Raw genomic sequence first — 21,439 nt, forward strand, 5'->3', positions numbered from 1 at the left:
ACACCTACACACCTGTCTGATATCACACACATTCACAGATGCGCAAAAACACTGTGCAATGTATTTTCAATGCCAAGCTTGTGCACACTAGATGTGCCACGGAGTACTTCTACAACTACAGCCTTTGTTTGTGTGTCTGTGTTTCTGTGCGATCAGACCGTTCCTTGACAGCGAGGACAGTTTGAGGCTGCAAAGGGGCAGATTTTGGTTATTAGAATGAAATACAGATCTAAATTTCAAGTTGTCACTAAAGATGCTCAGAAGTGTTGTGTGTGTGTTTGTGTGTCTGTCTGAGGAAGCATGCTCTGGCCATGTCCCAGGACTCATTGTGTCTGTCTGCACCAGAGCTTCGGTTTGGAGGAGTCTGTCCCAGCCAACACTGCATTTTCCTCATTCTTCTCTGCCCTGTCTGACCTTCAGCGTCGTCACTGACTTAGCTTCCACAACAAAGGCTACAGTACACACACTCATTAAGGAGACACGCACACACACATTTTTTGAACATCCATGTTCTGGTGTGGGAGACTAGGTTCATTAAGGCAGTGGATGTTTATAATGAAAAATGGCCCCTTTGTAGTAAAGTATATGCACGTTTCCCTCGAGACAAACAAGTATGTAATGACATGCTATGCGATGAATTGAATACATCAGAATATGTGACCCAACACATCAGAGCGCTGTATGTTCAGTCTATGTGATGAAGTCCCTGAAAGCATTTATGGCTACAATCCTCCAGCGTTCAGCTGAGGCCTTCAGGTGTTTATAAGAGCCGCGGCTGCCGTCATCAGGGAGGGACTCGGTGTCTGCCAGGGGTCGCTCGCACCTTGCAACCTCTCCTGTTAGTGACAGAAATGTCTTGACATTTACAGTATTATCATGATCGTTTCCTGGTGGCCAAGACAAGCTGTCTTCATGTTAGTGGCTGGTTGCTAAGTGCTTGTGCCTGCCACTTGATGGAGCACTGAAGAGGTTGCATCAGCTTCCACCTCTCCATACACACACACACACACACACACACACACACACACACACACACACACACACAGAGTTCTTGTCCTCCATAAATTCCAGAGCAGCCTCGGGGTGCTGGATGTGGACAGTGGTGGGATGACGATCTAGGGTGTGGGTGGTTATAATCTGCATGCCCTCTGCCATCTCCTATCACCGCAAAACCCCTCTTCTTTTTTGCCTCACCTCCCTGGCAATCCTGGCAACCCCCAGCCCCCTCCTACCCCCCACCACACTTCTCCCATCCCTCTCCATATTTTCCCCCCCTGCATCTGATTAAGTTAACAATGTGGTGTTATTTGCATGCTGATTTCGCAGACCCCAACCCAATCCTTCTCTCTCTCTCTTGCTCCCTCTCTCTTTCTCACTCTCTCTCCCTCTCTCTGTCTTTCTCCTCAATTCTCTGACAAACAAGAGAGGCAGGATCAGAGTAATGTGATAGCACAGCAGTCAGCCAACGCAATCTGCCTCAAAGACCAGGTGTTCGCAATCCACCTCCCTCTTAATTCCTGCCCCCATCATTTCTCTTGTTTTTATTCCTGTTATTCTTCTCTTTTCTTCCCTCCCCTAGTTCTCCTTCTTCGTCTCCTCTCATCTATCCCTGGTGTGTTTATAAGGTTGTATTATAATCAAATCTGGAGCGAGGGAGGCCTGTCTTTTTTTATTAATTATAGGCCGCAGCTGATGTGAATGTATTCCGAAAGCATCTTCCAAATAGGTCGGCGGTACAGTTTGCTATTCTTATCACATTTAAATGTCAACACGGTGCAAAACCCTACAAATTAGTTCAGGCAGGCTTCAACCCCCATTTAACATTTAAAGCGCCATTCTGTAGGGCTCAAAGAGCGATTTAAATCAGTTTACACACACACACACACATATATATACACAGAGATAGCATTTCATCTTTCAAACTTCTCATTTCAACACAGACATTTAACTGCCAACCTTTGCCTAAGAGATTTCAGTGCACCATCAAGAAGAATGCGGGAAAGAAAAAAAAAAAAAGAGCAGGATGAAAGAACAAAAAAGAGATTTAAAGCAACAGAAACAATGCATTAGCTTTTATGAATAATAAATTTGCCTGTCAATCCGTGCAGAAAAGATCCAGGTTTTTAGCATCTCTGCATACATTCATTGTCCGAATGAATAAATCAGAATGGAAGGGGGAGAAAAGAGTGGGGGTGGTGGGGTGGGGGGTGGGGGGGGTTGCATGTTCTTGAGCTCTACCCTATCACTGGTAAATAACAACAATGATTTGAAACACATCTGTTCATATGCAGTGCCAACTAACCCCTATAGAGCAGCACAAGACAATGGAAGCCCAGCACTGTTGTTCTGCATATTGGTGGCTGGGCATACCAAATAGAGTTTACACCGTCTTACACACACAGAGATCTACTGATACAAACAAACATAATCAACAAACAGAAATCACGTACAATCCGCCATAAAACAGTCGACATTAGTATCCGCCACAAAAACGCAAGTGTATTATCCCCTCTTTCAATAGAAAGGTCCGACTCGGCTTGTTTTGAATTCAAAAGCTGAACCATCAGCCACGATAGCAGGACACAAGCAAAGGAACACAATAGTAATGAAGTGAAAAATGTCCAGCATTGAAACACTCATGCATTCAGACTTCTCTGAAAGTCACGATACATCCTGAGTTTTAACTTTGAGGCAATAAACATGAATCTGAAGACCATCGACACACATTCAAAGTGGTCTGTCTGACTTTACAAAACAAATCAAAACAATTTTTGTTGGATTTTCTTTGTCCTCATCAAGCAAACAAGACTATCAAATACTCAGGCCTCTGGAGTGTCTTTAACAAAGGCTTACTATTACCAGGCAGGGTGCAAATAATTCATGACACATACAGTATGTATAAATATATATCTTGGCATAGTAATTGAACTGTGGTTAAGGTTAGTCAAAGATTGTTTTTATGGAAAATAAACTTACTTGGTCTGGGTTGAAAATCATCCCAACATTTTGCAAAATATATTAAATCTACAGCCATCTGGGTTACATTTCATAAACATAATGAGAAACGTTTATCAATAAACATCTTTGCCAAATCACAAAATGTGATTTTGGTTAAAATGTCAAATAGAGCCTCTTTGTTTTCTTACAAAATCCATTTGTAGCAACTAAACCATGATTAGGAATTTTGTATAGACTCTACTCAAAGGCACATAACATATAAAGTGGACTAGAGTAGAGCTTCAAGAACCAAATCTGTCCCTTGGAATGGTGTATATTAGAAAATAATGTTCTGATTTGAGTTTGTAATGTTGCCATTCCACTCGTCAAACGAAGATTACTATGCAGGCAGCCGAAGTAAAGCAAAGGATATGGATGGCACAAGCACAAAAACCAGAGCAGGACCAGGCTGTAAAGAACCCAGTGTCTGGGGTTACATTGGCTCATTTCGATTTCAGTAAAGGTGGAACAGAACAAAATCATTTCAAAGGTAATGCCAACAAGTCCTGTTATCACATTGCTTAATATGGCACATGCAAATTGTAACCGTTCGTTAATGGCAATGGAGGTACAGTGTTGATTGAAATCGCATTGCTGCATACGTAGCACTTCCGCATGAAATGAGAACATTTTGAGGGGTAAGGCTTCGGAAACACAGCACAGCTACACTTAATGTATATTTTTTGGCTGAAAAAGCTCTCTTTGTTGTTGTTTCTGTTCTATTTAATTATAATTCTTACTATCACTCTCAGATTCTCTGTCCACTGTAACACTGACAGAAAAAAATAATGAGCGATTTATTTTGTTTGCCAATGATTTAGTGTCACATTCCTCAATTTACAATTTTTTGCATTTGGAGCATAATTGGTTCCTGAATGGGTTTCAAAAATCAAAAGCTCAAGACATGATATGCTCACTGGACTCACATTAAACTGAAATCAGCATCTTTCTCTAACTGTTACCTAAATGCTTTTGTTGTCTGAGGCGCAACGCACATAGGACTCAGGAGATGAAACCCAAAACATAAATGTACATGTCCTACATCACACAGAGAAGGAAACAAAAAAGATGGCTTGTTCAGTTTTGGTTTTTCCAGTCATTACGGACATATACATCAGATTTGTAAAATACAGGTTGGCATAGGTTTCATTTCCATTTTTAAACTATTTACACTGTATGCAAGGGTTGCGAGGGGTGCTGGAGTTAATTCCAGCTGTGGAATTCCATGCAGGGGGGGACACACCCTGGACAGGTCTATCGCAGGACTGACATATAGACATACAGCCATTTAGACTCACACTCACGGGCAACTTTCCAGTCACCACTTAAACTAGACGTGAATGTCTTTGGACTGTGGGAAGAAGTTGGAGATCTCAGAGGAAACCCACACTGGCACAAGAGGATCATGCAGCCTCCCCGCATAAAAGCCCCAGGCCTGTGAACGGGACCAACGACTTTCTTGCTGTGAGGAGACAGCACCAGCCTCCATGCCAAAATAATCTACAAGAATGTAAATGATAGTTATATGAAAAGTATAATTTTTTGTGTCTGTTCAAGGATGGCCGGCGGTGAAAAAACACACCAAAATTACGGAAAACAAAAAAAAAAAACCTCATCATCGCCCGGTGAAAATGACAGCTCCAATCACGCCATTCGATGTGATGATAAAGACTTCTCGCCATCAGAACCACTCACTCCAGTCAACACTTTTGACCTAACTCGGTACAGAGGTGCCTTCGAGGAAAAGAATAGCATGTGATCCGTGCACTTGAGTACACACACAAGCAAGAGCCCCCCCCAAGTCAGGGGTGGATAGGGGAGGAGGAGGAGGGGGCGGGGGGGAGTTGACAGGGGGAAAGGGGTGATGTTCAGCCTTGAGGAGAAGTTGGCCCTGTCAAGCTGTTTCATGCCATCGAGATGCAGGATCAACTGCAGGCCTGGCAGACACACTTCCGCATGCACAAACACACAAGCGGCCCAGAGCGCTTTTGAAACTCGCTTTGTGCCGTTACACTGCTGACCCCATTTGTACCACTGACTGTATGGATGTCTGCGAGGGACCATCCCATCGCCATTGCAGCTGAGGATGAAACAGGGGATAACAGTCGCCCTAGAAGGACTTCTAGAAAATTCAAGAAGTCTAAATGATGATCCACAACTCTAATACACTCCTCTATTGAGTTCAGTCCATTTTAGTTATTTATTAATTAGGCTTTTGTTACACTATATATGCATTAAAATATATTAGGTAGCCTAATATGAGAAGAAGAGCTAGTGTAGGGGTCACAGAAAGACTTCAGTATCAGCTTACAATTGCCCTATTACATCAGCATAAGTAACTGAATCCTAAGAGATAACTAGCTTATAAGAGACCCAATCCCTCTGACTGGCTTTTCTCTACCTCTAGGCTTGTCTTTGACTCTTTCCAATCCAGCTCAGAGCAGAATGCTCAATGGGTGTGCCTAATGTGGACTCGCTGAAATGTCAAAGCATTATATATCCTTTTATGCACACAGTGGCCCCTAAGAGTTTAATTGACTATGCTGTAAAGTGAGTTTGAGAACCGCAAGAGAGCAAGATGAAGATGAATATGTTTCATTAGAGGGCAAACAGAGCCTGATGGCTGGAATTGGCATTGAGAGAGGAGGAAGAGTCCAATATGGATAAAAAATACATTTATCCATTCACAGTCCGCAATGAAATGTACCAGCGTGGCTGTCCACTCCTTGGCTAATCACCTTCGGTGAACTTACCGAGGAAGCGATTCATATTTAAAATGTGTCCATTTCTTTCTCCTGACTTTTCTTTTTTCCTCTCTTCTCCCAGAGTTAGCCTCTGTCTTTCCCTGAACCAAACAAGGGAGGAACAAGCTTCCAACAACTGCCTGGCAACTTCAAATACCCGTCAAACAAACAACCAAGCAGAAGACAGCGAGGAGATAAAGGCCCCTGCTACTATCCCGCGGCCTTCGTTTACCAATTATACTGAGTACCTGCTGACAGGTGGGTTGTCACAGTGTCTACTTAGCCACCCAACTCCCCTCATACTCCCCCACCTCGACATCCCTTCACATTCCTTCCTGCTCTGTTTCAGTATACGGCGTGCTGGTGAAGAGGAAGCTCGTCGCACCTTCAGGCAAGCGGAGGATACAAAAGAAAAGGGGGGGAAGAGGAGGATGAAGGATGAAGCCAGTTTAGAGTTGGGCTTCCAGAGTACAGCCTTTATATGGGAAACATTCCCAAGAGACGAGGCAGGTGGTGGAAAGGTCATCAGGTATGATGAAGAGCTGGCAGGACATTTACTGTTCTCTTGAAGGCCAATGGTGGCGTCCTGGCCACCATTGGAAAAGGCTCATCGCTTACTGGGACAGTGAGGCCATAAGGGATTTGGTTGGTTATGGCCGGGCCTTAGTAGGCATGATTACTTTAGAGCCAAAAAGCCTTCGATATGCACCACTGCTGTTACAGTCTCGAGGCCTCAATTTTCTGTGAAACTAAGACCAGCTCAATTTGTTGCGCTTGTATCTTAAGGCGCTGTAATATTCTCGCTATTGACCATTTCTCTGTTAATATCATCAGATAATCTTCACAGAGCTGACAATATCGCAGGTGGACAACCTTAACCAGTTCTAGGTTTTGATCAAATTCCAATACAACAGTTGTTCTTTATTCTCTGACTTTTCCACAGCTCTCCCCCAACAGCTTCTTCTTACTGAAACAGGAGGTTTGAAGATGGGGCCTACCCCCACATCCACCGACCCCCCCCCCCACCCTATCCGTTTCTCCTCTGTCTTGCCTTCTCAGAAACTCAGCCAGCCAACGAACACGACTGAGACAAAACATAACCATAATGGCTCATTAAAGGGAACGGAGATGACTTAGGCAAACAAAGCAGCCTTCACTGTGCTGTCACCGAAACTCCTGCAATGGTGCGTCCAAACTCATGCTGGTGACAAGGAGGCAAAAATGTCTTCCTCCCACCGAAAACGCACGACGGCTCTGAGTGTTTTGATCGCACTCGGCGTGTCTCTATTTGTTCTGTGACAAATCTAATGTGTGCACAGCAGAGTGAAAGACCACTGTGCTCCGGAGGGAAGAGAAAGTGTGTGTTCATCTTCTTCCCTTCTTTCTTAGAGGGGAGGTGTAATTCAAGAGGTATGACTCAAGCATATGAGTCACATTTAACAATTTAATACTCATCAAACCATTCAAAACCCCTGGTTCGCTGCATGGGATATCAAATTCTCCACCATGTGTTGTCTCATGTACAGACCAAAAAAAAAAAAAAAAAGTAAAGTGTTTCAGTAGACCAAAACTTTCACAAGTCTCTGAGAATTACAGAGGATTCACTAGTGAAAGCGATCTCACACACACACATCGCAGTATCACATCTCATCTGTGTTTGGCGCCGAATATCAGCGACTGTCCGTAACTGAGCAAAAGAGAAATACTGTTGAATGAGTGCTGAATTAGACCGCTGGTCGCTGAGGCCCAGTGTTGAATTTTTCCAATTGGCCGTATTTTTCTTGCATCATCATTCGTCAAGACTGAGGGTTTTTATTTGCCTCAGCGACAGAGGGGTAAGGAAGTGAGGGCCCGGTCAGGCTGTCCTGAGGTATATGAGCAAGTACAACTGATGCAAAGACACACCTGGTAACTGGAAAATGTCTAAACTGAAGGAACGAGGTTTTCAGGGAGCATAATCTGCCTGGATTACATTCAGAGGAATGAATGAAGTGCTGCATTGCAAACTCAACAGGAGGTGGTAGTGGTGGTGGTTTTCGAGGGGAAGGGGGGAGGTTGAGCCTGCACGACTGCGACGCCAGAGACCAGCTCTCAGATCCCTTGTGCATTCTGCGGTATGGTTTGGCGAAGCAACTATGAAAAGTTTAGTAACGATGTGGTCACTACATGTGGATATCTCCACCGCAGGATCACACATTCAACAAACATTAACATCTATCCAACTTATACGGAGAATGTTGCAACTAGATTTCCAACAAAACAGATCTACTGCTGCAGTTCACTTGTGTAGCGTTTTTTACGGGACAAGGTCCACTGAGAGGGTGAGATGGTGTGTTTATGACACGAGATAAGTGAGTCGTAATTAATGAGCACTCAGTAGAATGACGTTTTCTGTAAACTCTTATCCTGTTGTCCTACACTCTAATGAAGCTCTTCGCAAATGTTTCTCACTTTTTTTTTTTCTTTTTTCTTTTTCCGTGATTGAAATTCGTCTGTACAGCTAATCCCAAAGGTTGCCACTGACCCAGCACCTACTGCAGGGAAAGAACAGTCGTATCTACTAAGCAATCCCCCAGTAATTACCCGCACCATGCCTAAACCTCTTTCTGACAAAGTGTTGTGTCTGCACAGCATAGAGGCAAGGAGTCATAAGAAGCTTAAGGCCCATGTACCTGCGTCTGAGTGTGTGTGTGTGTGTGTGTTTCAAGAATAGGCAGATTAAAAAAATGATTGGAAAAGTAGAATTAACCACCTTTACTGCTTCCTTAATTACTGAAATCCACCTTTGTGTAAGCAGTGCTATAAATACTGTCCAAAACACAAGTGGCCATGAAAAATTCAACTTGTAAATGAACAAATGCTCACAAACACACATTCAGTACATTCACACACTTGCTTTTTGCTGGGTGACCAAAAACTGAACCCGGCACTTCTCAGAAACTGGGCCAAACCATATGTCCTTCTGCATATTTTGGGATCAGACTAATTCATTTTGATGACAGTATAAAAAATGATGTCCTCAAAAAAAAAAAAAAGAAAGAGAGAGAAAGAAAGAAAAAGAGAGAGGGGAAATTTGAAGACGGCAAGAACAGAAGAGACAGAATCAAGTGCCACAGGGAATAGATGTGATGAATCCAGGTCTTTGGGGGAGTTTCCAGGAGAGTGAAATAAGGTTGAACTTCAACAGGATCAGCATCCAGGGCAACATTACAATAAGAGTAGGTTTTTTTTTTTGACAGTGATAAAATGATCTGTAATTAGGACAAACAGCACTAAAAGCGAGTTCAGGGGCATTTTTCCTTTCTTTTTCTTCGCGTTCGGGCGCGTAATGGCTTTGTGCGGATTCCCAGGATGGCAGCATTTGAAAGAGACAATTAAAAATGAGAAATAATGGAAGACGGAAAGACACAGAGACAGCATGTTCTTCAAGAGACAGAAAAGTGGCAAGGCATCATAAGACGACGCAGGGAAAAAATAAATAAAAATAGTTAAAAAAAAGAACAAAAAAAGAAAACCCACAACAAGTGTTCCCTAACACACACTCCTGCGGCTGAGGTGGCAAGCTTCACTAAAGAGGTTAGCTGATGTGACGACAGGCGCAGTTTGAAAAAAGCTATGTTATATACAACATACTGTTCCACTTTATTCTGCTTGTACGAGATGAGACTGCACCTCTTGCAAGACCAATGTGACAAATTCCATCAAATACAACGCGTGAATTTGTGAGACTGTAAAGACAGGACAATTTGTCATTAAGATAAGCATCCTAAAAAAAGTTTTTCAATGTATTTGCTTTTCATTTTGCTGTACTGATATTGTGGAGATTTTTATTTATTTATTTTTTTTTACTTTTATTGGAAGAAATTAGTAAACTGAGATCGGCGACAATCATGGGAAATCAGACAAGTACGCTTTTAAGACAGACTGTGTCTGTTGTTACTCATTCTGGTCAACATATAATACACATATTAAATGGTACTGATGGATCCATCAGGGAGGTGTTGAACTTGAAGGCTGCTTTAAAACGATTCAGGAGAAGATGACAGAGGTGGAAAGTCATTTACTCAAGTGCTGCATTTAAAGGACCACACCGGTCAGCCCCGAGAAGCCTGTTCACTCACAACTGAAATTACTTGTGGCAGCTGTTTCCCAGTTCATGTGAGTGGAAAGATCTGAAATTTGCTCAGTGCAGTTCATGCATAATGAGACATGTTGTTTCTGTTAAACTCAACTGATTGTAGGTTTTAAAGTGTTAAAATCCTCATTGCACACTTGTGGACGTTTGTGAAAGAGTCCCCAAAAAAATGATCAATTGGGTTTTGTATATTTTTAATATTTTCTTTTTTTTTTTTTTTTTTTTTGTTCAAGCACCAAATTTGAACAGGGTCAGTGCACAAATAAGACTTTCGTAGCTCCATAACAGCACTGAAATGCACAATTCCTCTATGTCAAGGACAGACTGCGAATTCTTCATCGTATCATCAGATCAGCTTGAATGCATCAGCCACCACGCAACAGATGTGTGTGTGGAAGGCCGTCCTCACCACAGCACTCGCTCATGAGTGGAGTAAAACTCCATACTAGCTAGCATGTTTCGTTTGAGGCACAGCTGAGTGCAGAGTTTTAAATTACAACTATCACCCTCACACTTTATTTTGAAGGCTGGACGCGTAGGATTTTTTAAGAGCTATTTTTAAGTGCAAAAATGAAATTCTACTGAAGTCAACAGGAAATGTCCCTACATCTCGGTTGATCTTTCTCTCAGTAAATGTTTTCCTGATGAGCTGGTCTCAGTCTCTCGTTTCAAGGCTTCTTCAATCGAACATGACATTCGCTTTTTAATTGATGGATTGATGGTTCCATTTAAAGGAATGTAGTCCATAAAGCAAGACAAAGCATTTTGGGGCGTGGCTTTTGGGTGACTGACAGACTATGCCTAAAACTGTACTTGCCTGACAATCAGTGACCACTTGTTACATTAGAGATAAATAACAAACCACCTGAAATTTTCTCAACTGATGAAATAATTTACCCAACCAGTTTCAATATAAAAATGCAGCGTTGGCAACTGACACTTAACATGAAAGCGTGAGTAAAATAATTTGTTAATACCATAAGAAAGCACAATTATGAATTAAAATGTGGATAATGAGTAATTTCACTTTTTACTGTACAGTCATTGTAGCGTTTCCAAAAACTAATTTAAAAAAAAAAAAACAAAAAACAAAACACTTGGCGGATTTGAAGCAGAGATTCATATTGTGTTTAATTCAGTCTTCTCCAATCTGAAGTCAGTACAATTATGTCAGAAAACATAACATAATTGTCTTTCGGTTGACAAGAACTAAAAATACAGACAATAGCTTTGAGATGAACAGAGGCAAAAAAAAAGAGGAGGAGAGAAAATGTTTTGTCCTTCAGCCGTGTTTTCACTCCACTTTCCCACCCCACGCCAGTGACTGCAGACTAAACGGATATGTGAATTAAACCCCATTGTTTTAAAAAAGATCTGCTGCTAAATTTAGGTGGCGCCCCCACCACCCGCCCCCCGCCCCCCCATTCGATGTGAAAGAATGTGCCAGCTATGTTATGTTTGTGTGTTTTATTTTCTTCCTTTCCTTTATCCTCCACCGTCATCTCAGGCTACATACATCCTCGTGTTGTTTGAAAAAGTGGTGCGTGGTGGTGAATCTGTGCAGGCAAAAAAAAAAAAAAACAACAAAAAAACACATACACACACGTATAGTTCAGCCAGGCGATTTTTGCAATTAGAAAAGACACAAAAATAATTATTCTGCAGTGCAGTCAGTCGACATATCCTGAGTCGATGATGCACGGATCACGTGTTTAATAAAAAAGGTTAATCAGTTGTTAATCAGAGGATTAATAACTTGTTATTTTCTTTACAAAACCATTAATATTATGCCATAAATATTTAATGTTGATAAGGCTTTTTTTTTTTTTTTATGCAAGTGACAGCATGGGGGTGGGGTGATATGTGCCTGATGATGCAGGGCAGAGTGAGCTATATTCAGGCATTAATGTGCATTAATCATGCTTTGGTGAAGACAAATAAATTCATTCATGTTTATTAATACAACCTTGTAGAAAACAATACTCTTTACATTATTCACCGAGTTATTAATAAAGGATTTATGAACAGGAGGACCACAGGACAGAGACTGGGGATAAAAGGAGAGCAGGCTCAGGAGAAAGAAAAGGCAGACTGAATAAAGAAGAGAAGAGATCGGGAGAGGAGGAATGTCAGAGTCACGCAGCCAGGAGCAAAAGTTCATTAATGTTTAGGGTGGAAAGGCCGGCGTTCAGGGAGGGGATGAAATGTGCGCATATTTGTGTGTCTATAGCTTTCTGCTGGAAAGCTGGGGGTTAAACAGAGATTTTCTGCCCTCACTCTTTTCCTCCTTAACAAATTACCCTGCCCGTTTGCTAATCAAAGCAAAACAAATATTGCTTTTCATTCGCTCCATTTGTTTGAATGAACATACAGACATTCCCAAAATACTCATTCCCAGCTCAAATGTAATTAAATTGTGCCTTTAGTGAAAACATGCAGTGGTACTCCAATTAGTTGTGTTTTTGTCGTCGGGTAAAGACGGAGAATGGCAGTGGGTATGCCCCGGGCACCTTGGTGTCCCAAAATGGAAGTGTGTCTCGATGGGTGGGTTGGGGGGGAGTGTGTTTGTTCGGCAATGTTTGGGTGTATAAAGCTGAGCGCAATGACAGAAGAAAGTGTTTGCAGAGTTGGTGGGTGATTTAGTGATCTGATGATATTTTATTTGTTGTGCTTTGAATACGATATGACCATCATGGTGGCGTCCATCTGACTCGAGGGGGGTTTGTTTGAATATTTCTGCGTGACCGTGTCCAGGCTGTTTTTTTTTTGGGGGGGGGGGCACACCCTGCCTTTCTGACAGGCAGAACAGTCTTGGAGATCAAGCTACTTAAAAATCAAAAACTCCGAGCACAACCCTGTTGTCGAATAACCAACAGCTATATGGGGCGAATAATATTCGCTTTTGCAACTCCAAACTTTCTTTGCTTGTTTTGCTTGGGTTCAGGACAGAGAAAGCTCCCTGTCTGGTTTAATACAGACAAAAGGTCATAGTCACAATGGGTTTATTTGTATTAAGTCTTAATGGGAGTGAGAATATAGAATAGAAAGGGTTTTTTAAATCAATTTCATACTTAACTTCCAAAAGTCCAAAATTCACTCTCTCAACGTGTACGTAAATATTATTAAGCAATTTTTTTCTTATAGAAGGGCAAGTAACGCAGGGGACAAATGCTGTAAAGAGAGCTGTATGTGAGGCCGCTGCTGATCACCTGACAATGGGCCGCGGGGTAGTCAGGGTTAGCAAGCAAACCCATATTGTAACAGCTCATGGAAAGGTCAAGATTTAACCACAGAGTGTGACAGGCAGTGACCTCCCAAAGCCTGGTGCCCAAACCACCGCATTGACCTGCGCAACCTCTCTCACAGAGCAGACAAGACTTTTTCCTTTGGCACTGAACATTGGTTTGATTCCCAGCCAGATCTAAGCCACGTGTCCCATTTCATTTCAATATTAACACTCTGCCAAAAAGTGAACTGTAAGGAGAAAAGACGGTGGAGAAATACGAGCCGTCCGTTTGTAAATCCATCTTCTAATCATTCATTTCTCTCCTCCATCTTAAAGGCCGTCATTTGATTTTTTTTTTTTTTTTTTTTGGTCTTAAGCTCCAAATTGTGTTTTTATTGAAGGTCTATAGGGATTGCTCGGCAAAATGTCATCCATCAAGCTGTCGATGAATCCATCCTTTCATTTAATGATCAGCCTACCTGATATGCATTTTACATGGCTCCATATACCTATAATGGGAATCAATGGAAAGCAAATAAAGCTGGAAGCCAGTAAGCTGCATGTCTGACGGATGGATGTGGATGCCGGTTATTTGTCAATACACACGGCTCTGCTCTTAGCCGCGTAGCTTTGTACTATATACGCATGGATGAGTGTGGCTGCAAAGGTGGCTCACTGTGGGTTAGAGACTGGCTTACATGTGAGTCTGTACAATCCCTCTACACTCTTTGTCTTGTCTTAAAAAAAAAAAAAGTAAGAGACTGAGTGAAAGAGACAGAAAAAGGGGAGAAGTTGGAAATGATGACGGCAGGAAGAGATAAAGAAAGACAATTAATGGAAGGGGAGGAAGAAGAGATGGAGCGCAAGGGGTTTTAAAAAAAGGATGAATTGAAAGGAGAGGGAATGGAGGGAGAGTCGGTCTACGTGGTTTCAGTTAAATACTGATTTCATCATACTACTGGGGAGGAAAAAGAAAGGGGGGAGGTGGCAGTGGTGGTGGGGGGTGGCGATGGTGGCTGTGGCTGTGGCAGCTCTAAAACACATAACTTTTTACGAAGTGAAAATCAAATATTAAAAATGACAGGCCTTATAAGTGTGCTGAGTGAGCTCGGGTCACGGAGGGAGGGAGGAGCGGGCGGCTTGTCAGCTACTATCTGTCAGGGCGAATTAGAAACAATCAGGGCCGAGTGAAAGGGAAGGTGATTGTTATTAAGCGGCGGGGCCCTGCGAGCGGGCGCCCCAGATGTGGCCATGCATATAAAAGAACAGGAAGCCGGCAGTTTAATTCAGGAAGCTTGCTGAGGCGAGCGAGCAAAGCCACAAAGGAGGAGAGGGAGGTGGTGGATATTGGGGTGGGGGGGGGGTCGTATGAGTATACGAGGGGGTTGGGGGCTTCTTGGTGCTAATATGCTGGAAGTTACTTTGATAACACATTAGGCCTTTTGTGGAATGATGGACCCTTTTTTTTTGTTTTTTTTCTTTCTTTCTTTCGTCTTCTCATCCATCTCTGTCCATCCCGCACAGGGACACAACCGGTGAGCCCACAGAGGAAGAAGGTTGGGGGGGAGGCGCAGGGGGGTGAGAGGAAGAATCATGGGTGAAATCCAGATAAGTCGACCTAAACGCACACACACGTATGCGAGTGAGGTGGGGAGTGACAGCCGAGCCCATATATCAATTACAACTTGATATCCTGGGAGGATGATGGGACGGACAGAGGACCCCACCCTGCCCCCTCCCCCCAAACGGATGGATGTGTGTGTGTGTGTGTGTGTGTGTGTGTGTGTGTGTGTAGAGCTCCTGTCTCATAAACCAACCCCTGATCATTCTTTTTTCTTCTTTGTAATCATATGACAGCCGTACCCTGTCTCTCCCTGAGCTGCTGTCAATGTCTTGTCCACGTGCATTCACATTTTTTTCACTCCCATGCACACTCATTGATGCACATGGACACAACTCAGGTTTGACTCCTTTGGTAGCTCTGTGATCTGTCAATGCGAGCGAACGCGACCGTGCACCCTGTGGAAGTCCAGAGAGACAGACATCAATGTCCACAGATCCTTATCAGGAAGAGGGGGCATGAGCGGGGGAGCAGTGAGGTTTGATGGGTAAGGTTGGTTGTCGTGTCACTGCAAACGCCACACTGCAATAAAATCTGCGAACAACTCACAGGGGAGGAAAAAAAAAAAAGAAAAATCTAAGTTGATGTCTCGGTTTAACTTTTAATGTACCAAAGATAGATTTGTTAGAGTCAAGTGGTTCCATTGTTACTCAAATACTTTCACTTAACATTGGTTATGTGAAATCAATGGGAAGTACAGAGGGAGAAAAAAGAGCAGAAATGAAGGAGTTGTTGCGATACTTTCTTTCATATATTGCTTTTGTCTCTGAGCTTGAAGGGCTTTGATTTCTATTTACTTTGTAGTGAGCGATATCGCAAGAAATTATTCCTCCCCTTAAGAATCATTGATCGTCCAATAGGTTGAAATAAAGCAGTCTTGTCACACATTCTCCCCCTCTCCCTCGCTGTCTCTCTCGCTTGTCATCTTTATCGTGGTGATCAGTCGAATGCTCGCCTAACACAAGCCTTCTCTAGTTTCTACCTCCCAGGTTTTTCTTTCTGTTGCCGCTGCTGATGTAGCGGAGGTTATGGTGTTAAACACGGAGCCGCTAAATGTTCCCCAAGGTAATAACAGTCAGTGCATATACAGTACTGTGCTGCACGGCGACAGGAAGTTTCAGAGTGTGTGGAAGAAATGGAAATGGAGGGGAAAGAGGTGAGAGGGAGGGTGACGCTGGGGGAAAAAAAATGAATGGTAATAAAATAATTTGGAGACAAAGAGGTGAAAAGGAAGGGTTTAATTTGAAAGAAATATGAGATAACTAATTGCTAAACTACTGTAGATATGGGGTATATAAAGAGAGTGACAAGTGATGCTCAGGTTGACTGTTCTAACACAGTTTGGTGAGTGAATATAAGTTACACTGGTTAAAAGTCTACCGTTTAATATATTCACCCAGACCTGATTTCACTACCTGGCGATTTCTGGGATTTGGTGTCTCTTTACAATTCTTTCTTTATTCTGGAAATTATAGTTTGCCAAAATAGCTGCAAATCAATTTTCCTGTTTTCAAGATCACTCATCAACTATAAATGGCTTTACTACAAACTGTATGAATTTATTGGACTGCATATGCCGATTATAGACCAGATAGTGTGAACGAGCACTCGGGAACGCAACTCCTGGTTGCCACATTTAGGAGAACTTCTATTCATTGAGGTTTTCAGCGTGTTAACCAGTAGGGTTAAGATCTGACAGGGAAACTTTATCAGTGCCATGTGTTTATGATTAACTCTTGCTTTGTTGGGTTTGTTGTTGTTCTCGCTCTTATTTGCATTGTCACAGGGGTCGGGTTTCAAAAGGAAGGAGTTTAACCTTTCACTAAAACTGTTTTCTTTTTATATGTGAGGACAGTCTGAAAATAAAGCTTTGTTGCCAGTCAGTCGTGTCAGTTGTCCTTTTAGCGCGGTCCCTGCTTTCTCATGGCTGCTGACCTGACCTAACTAAACCAAACTAACAGCAGTATATCAGCAAACCAAACCTTTCACATTCAAATTGAATGTAAATGTATTTAGTGTGTATGATGTACGAAGGTAAATTAATGTTAAATTTCCTCTGCAAAGGGCAGCAGTCCACATAAACTCAAAAAGCCCTTTTTTTGTGATGTCTGAATTGAGTTATGTTTGAAATGTGAATTGTGGTGGTCTTTTCACAACAAGCTTACCCAAACAGACAAGATATAAATTGTGATTTGTAGAAAACTGTTTTCTGAAGTGTCATAAACTGTAATAGAGTTGGATTGTGCACAGGTACTATAAAGAGGAGGAAAGTGTCTCTACCTAGCCAGACTGACCTAAATCTTTCCCCTGATGAAAAAAAAAAAGAATAAAAGGGTAGAAATATGTGGAAGAAGAAATTCATAAGTGAAAAAAAAAAGCAGAACGTAAGACATGGATGCTTTGTAAAGTGGAAATTGCCCACTTCCCCCAATCCAACTCAATCCCCTCTTTTTTCTCTAGGAGGCCAAATCCAGGCCATGTCTAAGATTTCACAACGATTAGTGAGGGAGGGATGAGGAAGGATATAGAGATGTACTGGAGCAGCATTAGACATTAATCACCAAGGAGGGAGCGAGAGAGGGAGAGAGAGAGAACCAGAAGACGGGGAGGGAGTGATAAAGATAGAGAGGTCCTAACATGGCTCAGCACTGGACTTGCACTCTTGCTGTCCCCCTCTGGGGGTCTTGGGTTTGACTGCAGAAGAGTGGCTCCGAAGCGGCGCAGGAGCTTCTTAATACTTGTAGGCTTTCTGTATGTGTGGAGTGGAAGTGTACGTAACGAAGACCTCTCACTCAGTGTCACCTGGGATTGGCCCCAGCAACCCTACGATGACAACCGTTATAGCTGAAGGGTGGAAACAGCTCCACTATCTCTTCTTATTTTGTCCTCATCAGCAACTCAGAAAGGTGTCCTCAAAGCGGAACCTTCTTCTCACTCCTCAACCCCTAAAAACACTTGACAAAGAAAACCTGCCATCTCTCTGTGATATGTCAGACGAGACAACCACAAAAGCTGTTTGACGTTTCCTTCCAAACAGTCTGTACATTTTTCGGCCTGGCCAGACTCTCTGATTTGACACGACAATAAGTTAAGAATTGGGTGGGGATAAGAAAAGCCTGTGGTCATGGCTACACAAAACAGATGATGACTGTTGTTTTAGAAAGAAAATAGTGAATTTGAACAGCCATTTCCTCTGTCAAAGTTACATGTTTGGTTGAGCAAACCATTTAGCCGACCTCCTTCCGCGGAGCTTTTGTGGTGTAAAGTCACAGCACTTCCAACCTCTGCTTCTGACAGACAATAGTTATTGTGCACACCGCCACAATAGTTGGCCTGTCAGAATGATGCAAATGAAGGTTTGACAAGAAATCGTCATCACAAGTAGCGCTTACGAACACATGGCTGAGTATGGAGATTCAGTAGAATGATAACGGGTGCTCTTATAAGGATGGACAGGGATTAAGGGCTACCCGAAGAAAAGCCCTAATTACAAATGACTTAATTACATATTACATCACATGACAACAACCAAGTCATCGGCGTGACATCCGAGCAACTCCATGAAATGTGGCTGACGATTTAGAAGCAAAACATCGGTGGAAATTGTGATGACATTTTCTTGTTCCAACAGTTTTGTTTGGTTTTTTAAGCTGTTACAAACACAGATTTCTGGGATTTTAACACATGGCAATATTGTCGTTTTCTCTGATGAGGAAAGGCACGAAGGAAAATAGGTGACTCTAAATTGCTGAGGGTATGAAAAGACTAAAGAGAGATTCCACACCAGCGTTACTTTCCACCCACAGAGACAGCTACTTAAGACTCAAGGAATGAAGTTTGGTGGATGTTCAAGCTTACGCTTACGTTAGCTAAGTAGCGATAGCAAAACTTTGAACTCTTCTAAGTTTGCGCTTCATTTATTGCACTACAGGCGCACACACACGCTTTCAGGCAGCCCTTCCACGATCAGGCCGAAGTTTCCACTTGTGTGGTGTTATCATCATATCGAAGCTTCTCATATTCTACTGATATATTCTTGCCCTCACCACCTGCCCCACCCCACTTGGTGTTCCCTGCACCCCCTTCCGCCTCCTCTCCATGTCCCCTTTCCTCTCCACCCTCTCCCTACACCCTTCCCCTTTTTATTTTATTTTTTTCTGTACTATGAATAAATTTTGTCTGTCCCGGACATGAAAATGTCAAATACCTAAAATACACCTAGGCTAAATAGCATATTAATTTTTAATGCCTGCTCATCCTATGCTGCTATTCTCATATCAGGCCTGTCTGCCAACAGCTGTTGCTGGCTCTCTGGCTGGGAATTTATCATCCATCTAGCGAAAGGAGGGGAGAGAGGGAGAGAATATAAAAAAAAAGAGAGATGGGAGACATTGTTCAGAAGACAAGGAAAAAGGGGAGGGACAGATCTGTGTTTTCATGGATCCCTAGCTTGCATTTATATCACCCACACCTTGCAACTTTCTTTCTTTGATATACGAGTGGGATTCAATTACACTAATGCCAAACATAAATTGTTCAAGATTCGTTCCTACCCTAACCCGGTGTGTTATAGCACAAGCCTCCTCATACATAAAAAAAGAAATAAGGAACAAAGTAGTGACATTGACGCTGGAGGTAGTGTGACATTGGGGAGAACAGGAGAGGGAGGCAAGATTCACGGAAGCAATGTGCCAGTGTGGGTGTTGAATGCCACCCATGTGCGTTTTTAGGTGGCATGTGGTTGATGATTATCATAGATTATCACAATCCAGATTGTTACAAGTTCTGTCTGCGCACATAGCAAGCAGGGTACTGTAGCTGTGTGACTGTGTCTACGTGCGCGTGTGTGTTTTGGTTTAAGACGGAGTGCCTTTGGGGATAAGACTAAATGGTGAGTGAATGACGAACAGTTGGAGTGTGTGCATCCTGTGTGCATTTATTTGTGCGTGTGTGTGTCTTGTTCTTTTATCCTTACAGTGTGAGGAACAAATACACAGGGTTTTAGGAAACTGTGAAGAGGAGAACATATTGCTACAGGTGACAGCATGAATTGAGTGTGAGCTTACCTTAACACACCAGCTGCATACTGGAGTCCAACCTGTCTGTCAGGATCAACTGGCCTCTAACTGTATCTCCTGACTGACTACTGCTCACTGGAATGGCCACCTAGAGGGAGAGAACAGCAGAGGGGGACAGATTAGAAGCCGAGGTGATAATGAAATATAGAGCTGAAGAGGCAAAGGGGAAGATGGACGGGGTGTGTGGGAGGGGGGGCAGTGACGTGTGGGGAGGAAGAAGTAGATGAGGTGGGGCAGGGAGGGGGTCAATGTTGAGATGAAAATCTAACAAATTCAGCAAGTGACGCTGCAGAGGTCAAGGGAATGCGGCCAGAAAAAGGTTAAAGATGAAATCAAAGCTGGCTTGCTGTGGTGCCCGGAGGCACAGCTGAAAATCTATCCCTCCAAGGCAAGGCCACCGCTGACGTGAGGCAGACAAGAAGCTAAATACTGCACGCCACTCAGGGATCTTTCATTTTCAACCGATCAATAAGGGCTTATATTTATCAGGGCCTCCGAGCAGCTGCCACGTCTGACAACCTCCACTTCATTTTTGCACTCCTCCTCTTCTTCCCTTCCTCATCCTCCTCCTCCTCTCCACCCTCTGCACGCCAAATTGAGACCCATTGACCATGAAAAGGGGCAGAGATCTTGGATTGCCATTAACCCCCCTTGTGTCACCAGACTGTCTAACACATACATACACACTACACACACACACACACACCCCGGAGATATAATTCTGTTAAAGGTCTGTCTCCCCCCTTCTTTAAAGAAACATGCCTTATCATTATGGCCTTGGCAGACACCAGCACCTCTCCATGTCTTTTGTTCCTCAAGCTGCACCAACACACACACACACACACACACACACACACACACACGCTCTCACTCCTACACACACATGCAAGGAGACAAACAAGCACACACCATCCTGCAACAACTTGATTTCACTTTTAATTACTACCATTTTATACATCTCTCTCTTTTTGCCAAATTCACTTCATATAACAAAAATATCAAATCCCAAATTACCACTATAATGCTGAGGAGCATCATGAGAAGCGGAAGATTGGGTTTAGGGGGTCTGAGTTAAAATAACTGTCTGTCTAATCATCTGCACAACAATATTTGCTGTGAGGCATTCTAAATAGATTATCGCTAGTCCATCTGTGTCATCATTGATTTATAAAGCATTAAGCTGCTTGGAGAAGAGATAGGGCCTTGCGTTCTCTGCTGTTAAAGGGGCTTCTTGTCGAAATCAGGGGCACGCCAATGGAACAACTGTGGCACTTGTCTAACCTCCCCTTTAATCGTCAGGCAAGAGGAAGTGAAAATAGGACGGGCGTATCTGCGTTTCTTTTTTTTTTTTTTTTTTTTTAAAGGGAAGTATGAATCCAAATTTTCTGCATCTCTTTTTGTTTGGTGATACAAAGAGACTGGGAGGAGGGGAGGAAGTACAGAAAAAAAAAAAAAAAATACACACACAGAGAAACAAATAGCGCACATAAACACATGTGCACAAACACACATGCAGGAAAAAAAAACAGGGGACATCATTAACATATGAATGCTATATGCAAATGGTAGGGAGAGAGCAGATGTTGTTGCATTTAATTGACCTATATGTGAATTGCATCCAAACCTTTCACTGTGCTT

The 21,439-nt window shown here is 42.8% G+C and overlaps 1 protein-coding gene across 1 annotated transcript in view; it reads right to left on the reverse strand.

Moving 5' to 3' along the window:
* The window catches only part of znf536 (zinc finger protein 536), a 199,025-nt gene that overhangs the window by 99,144 nt on the left and 78,442 nt on the right, over positions 1-21,439 (reverse strand). Inside the window, exon 4 of the mRNA XM_029497423.1 lies at positions 19,790-19,889. The gene's annotated coding sequence lies outside the window, so the exon portion shown is untranslated. The remainder of the gene's footprint in view (positions 1-19,789; positions 19,890-21,439) is intronic.

Source organism: Echeneis naucrates, chromosome 3, assembly GCF_900963305.1.
Source record: "Echeneis naucrates chromosome 3, fEcheNa1.1, whole genome shotgun sequence".
Lineage (NCBI taxonomy): Eukaryota > Metazoa > Chordata > Actinopteri > Carangiformes > Echeneidae > Echeneis > Echeneis naucrates.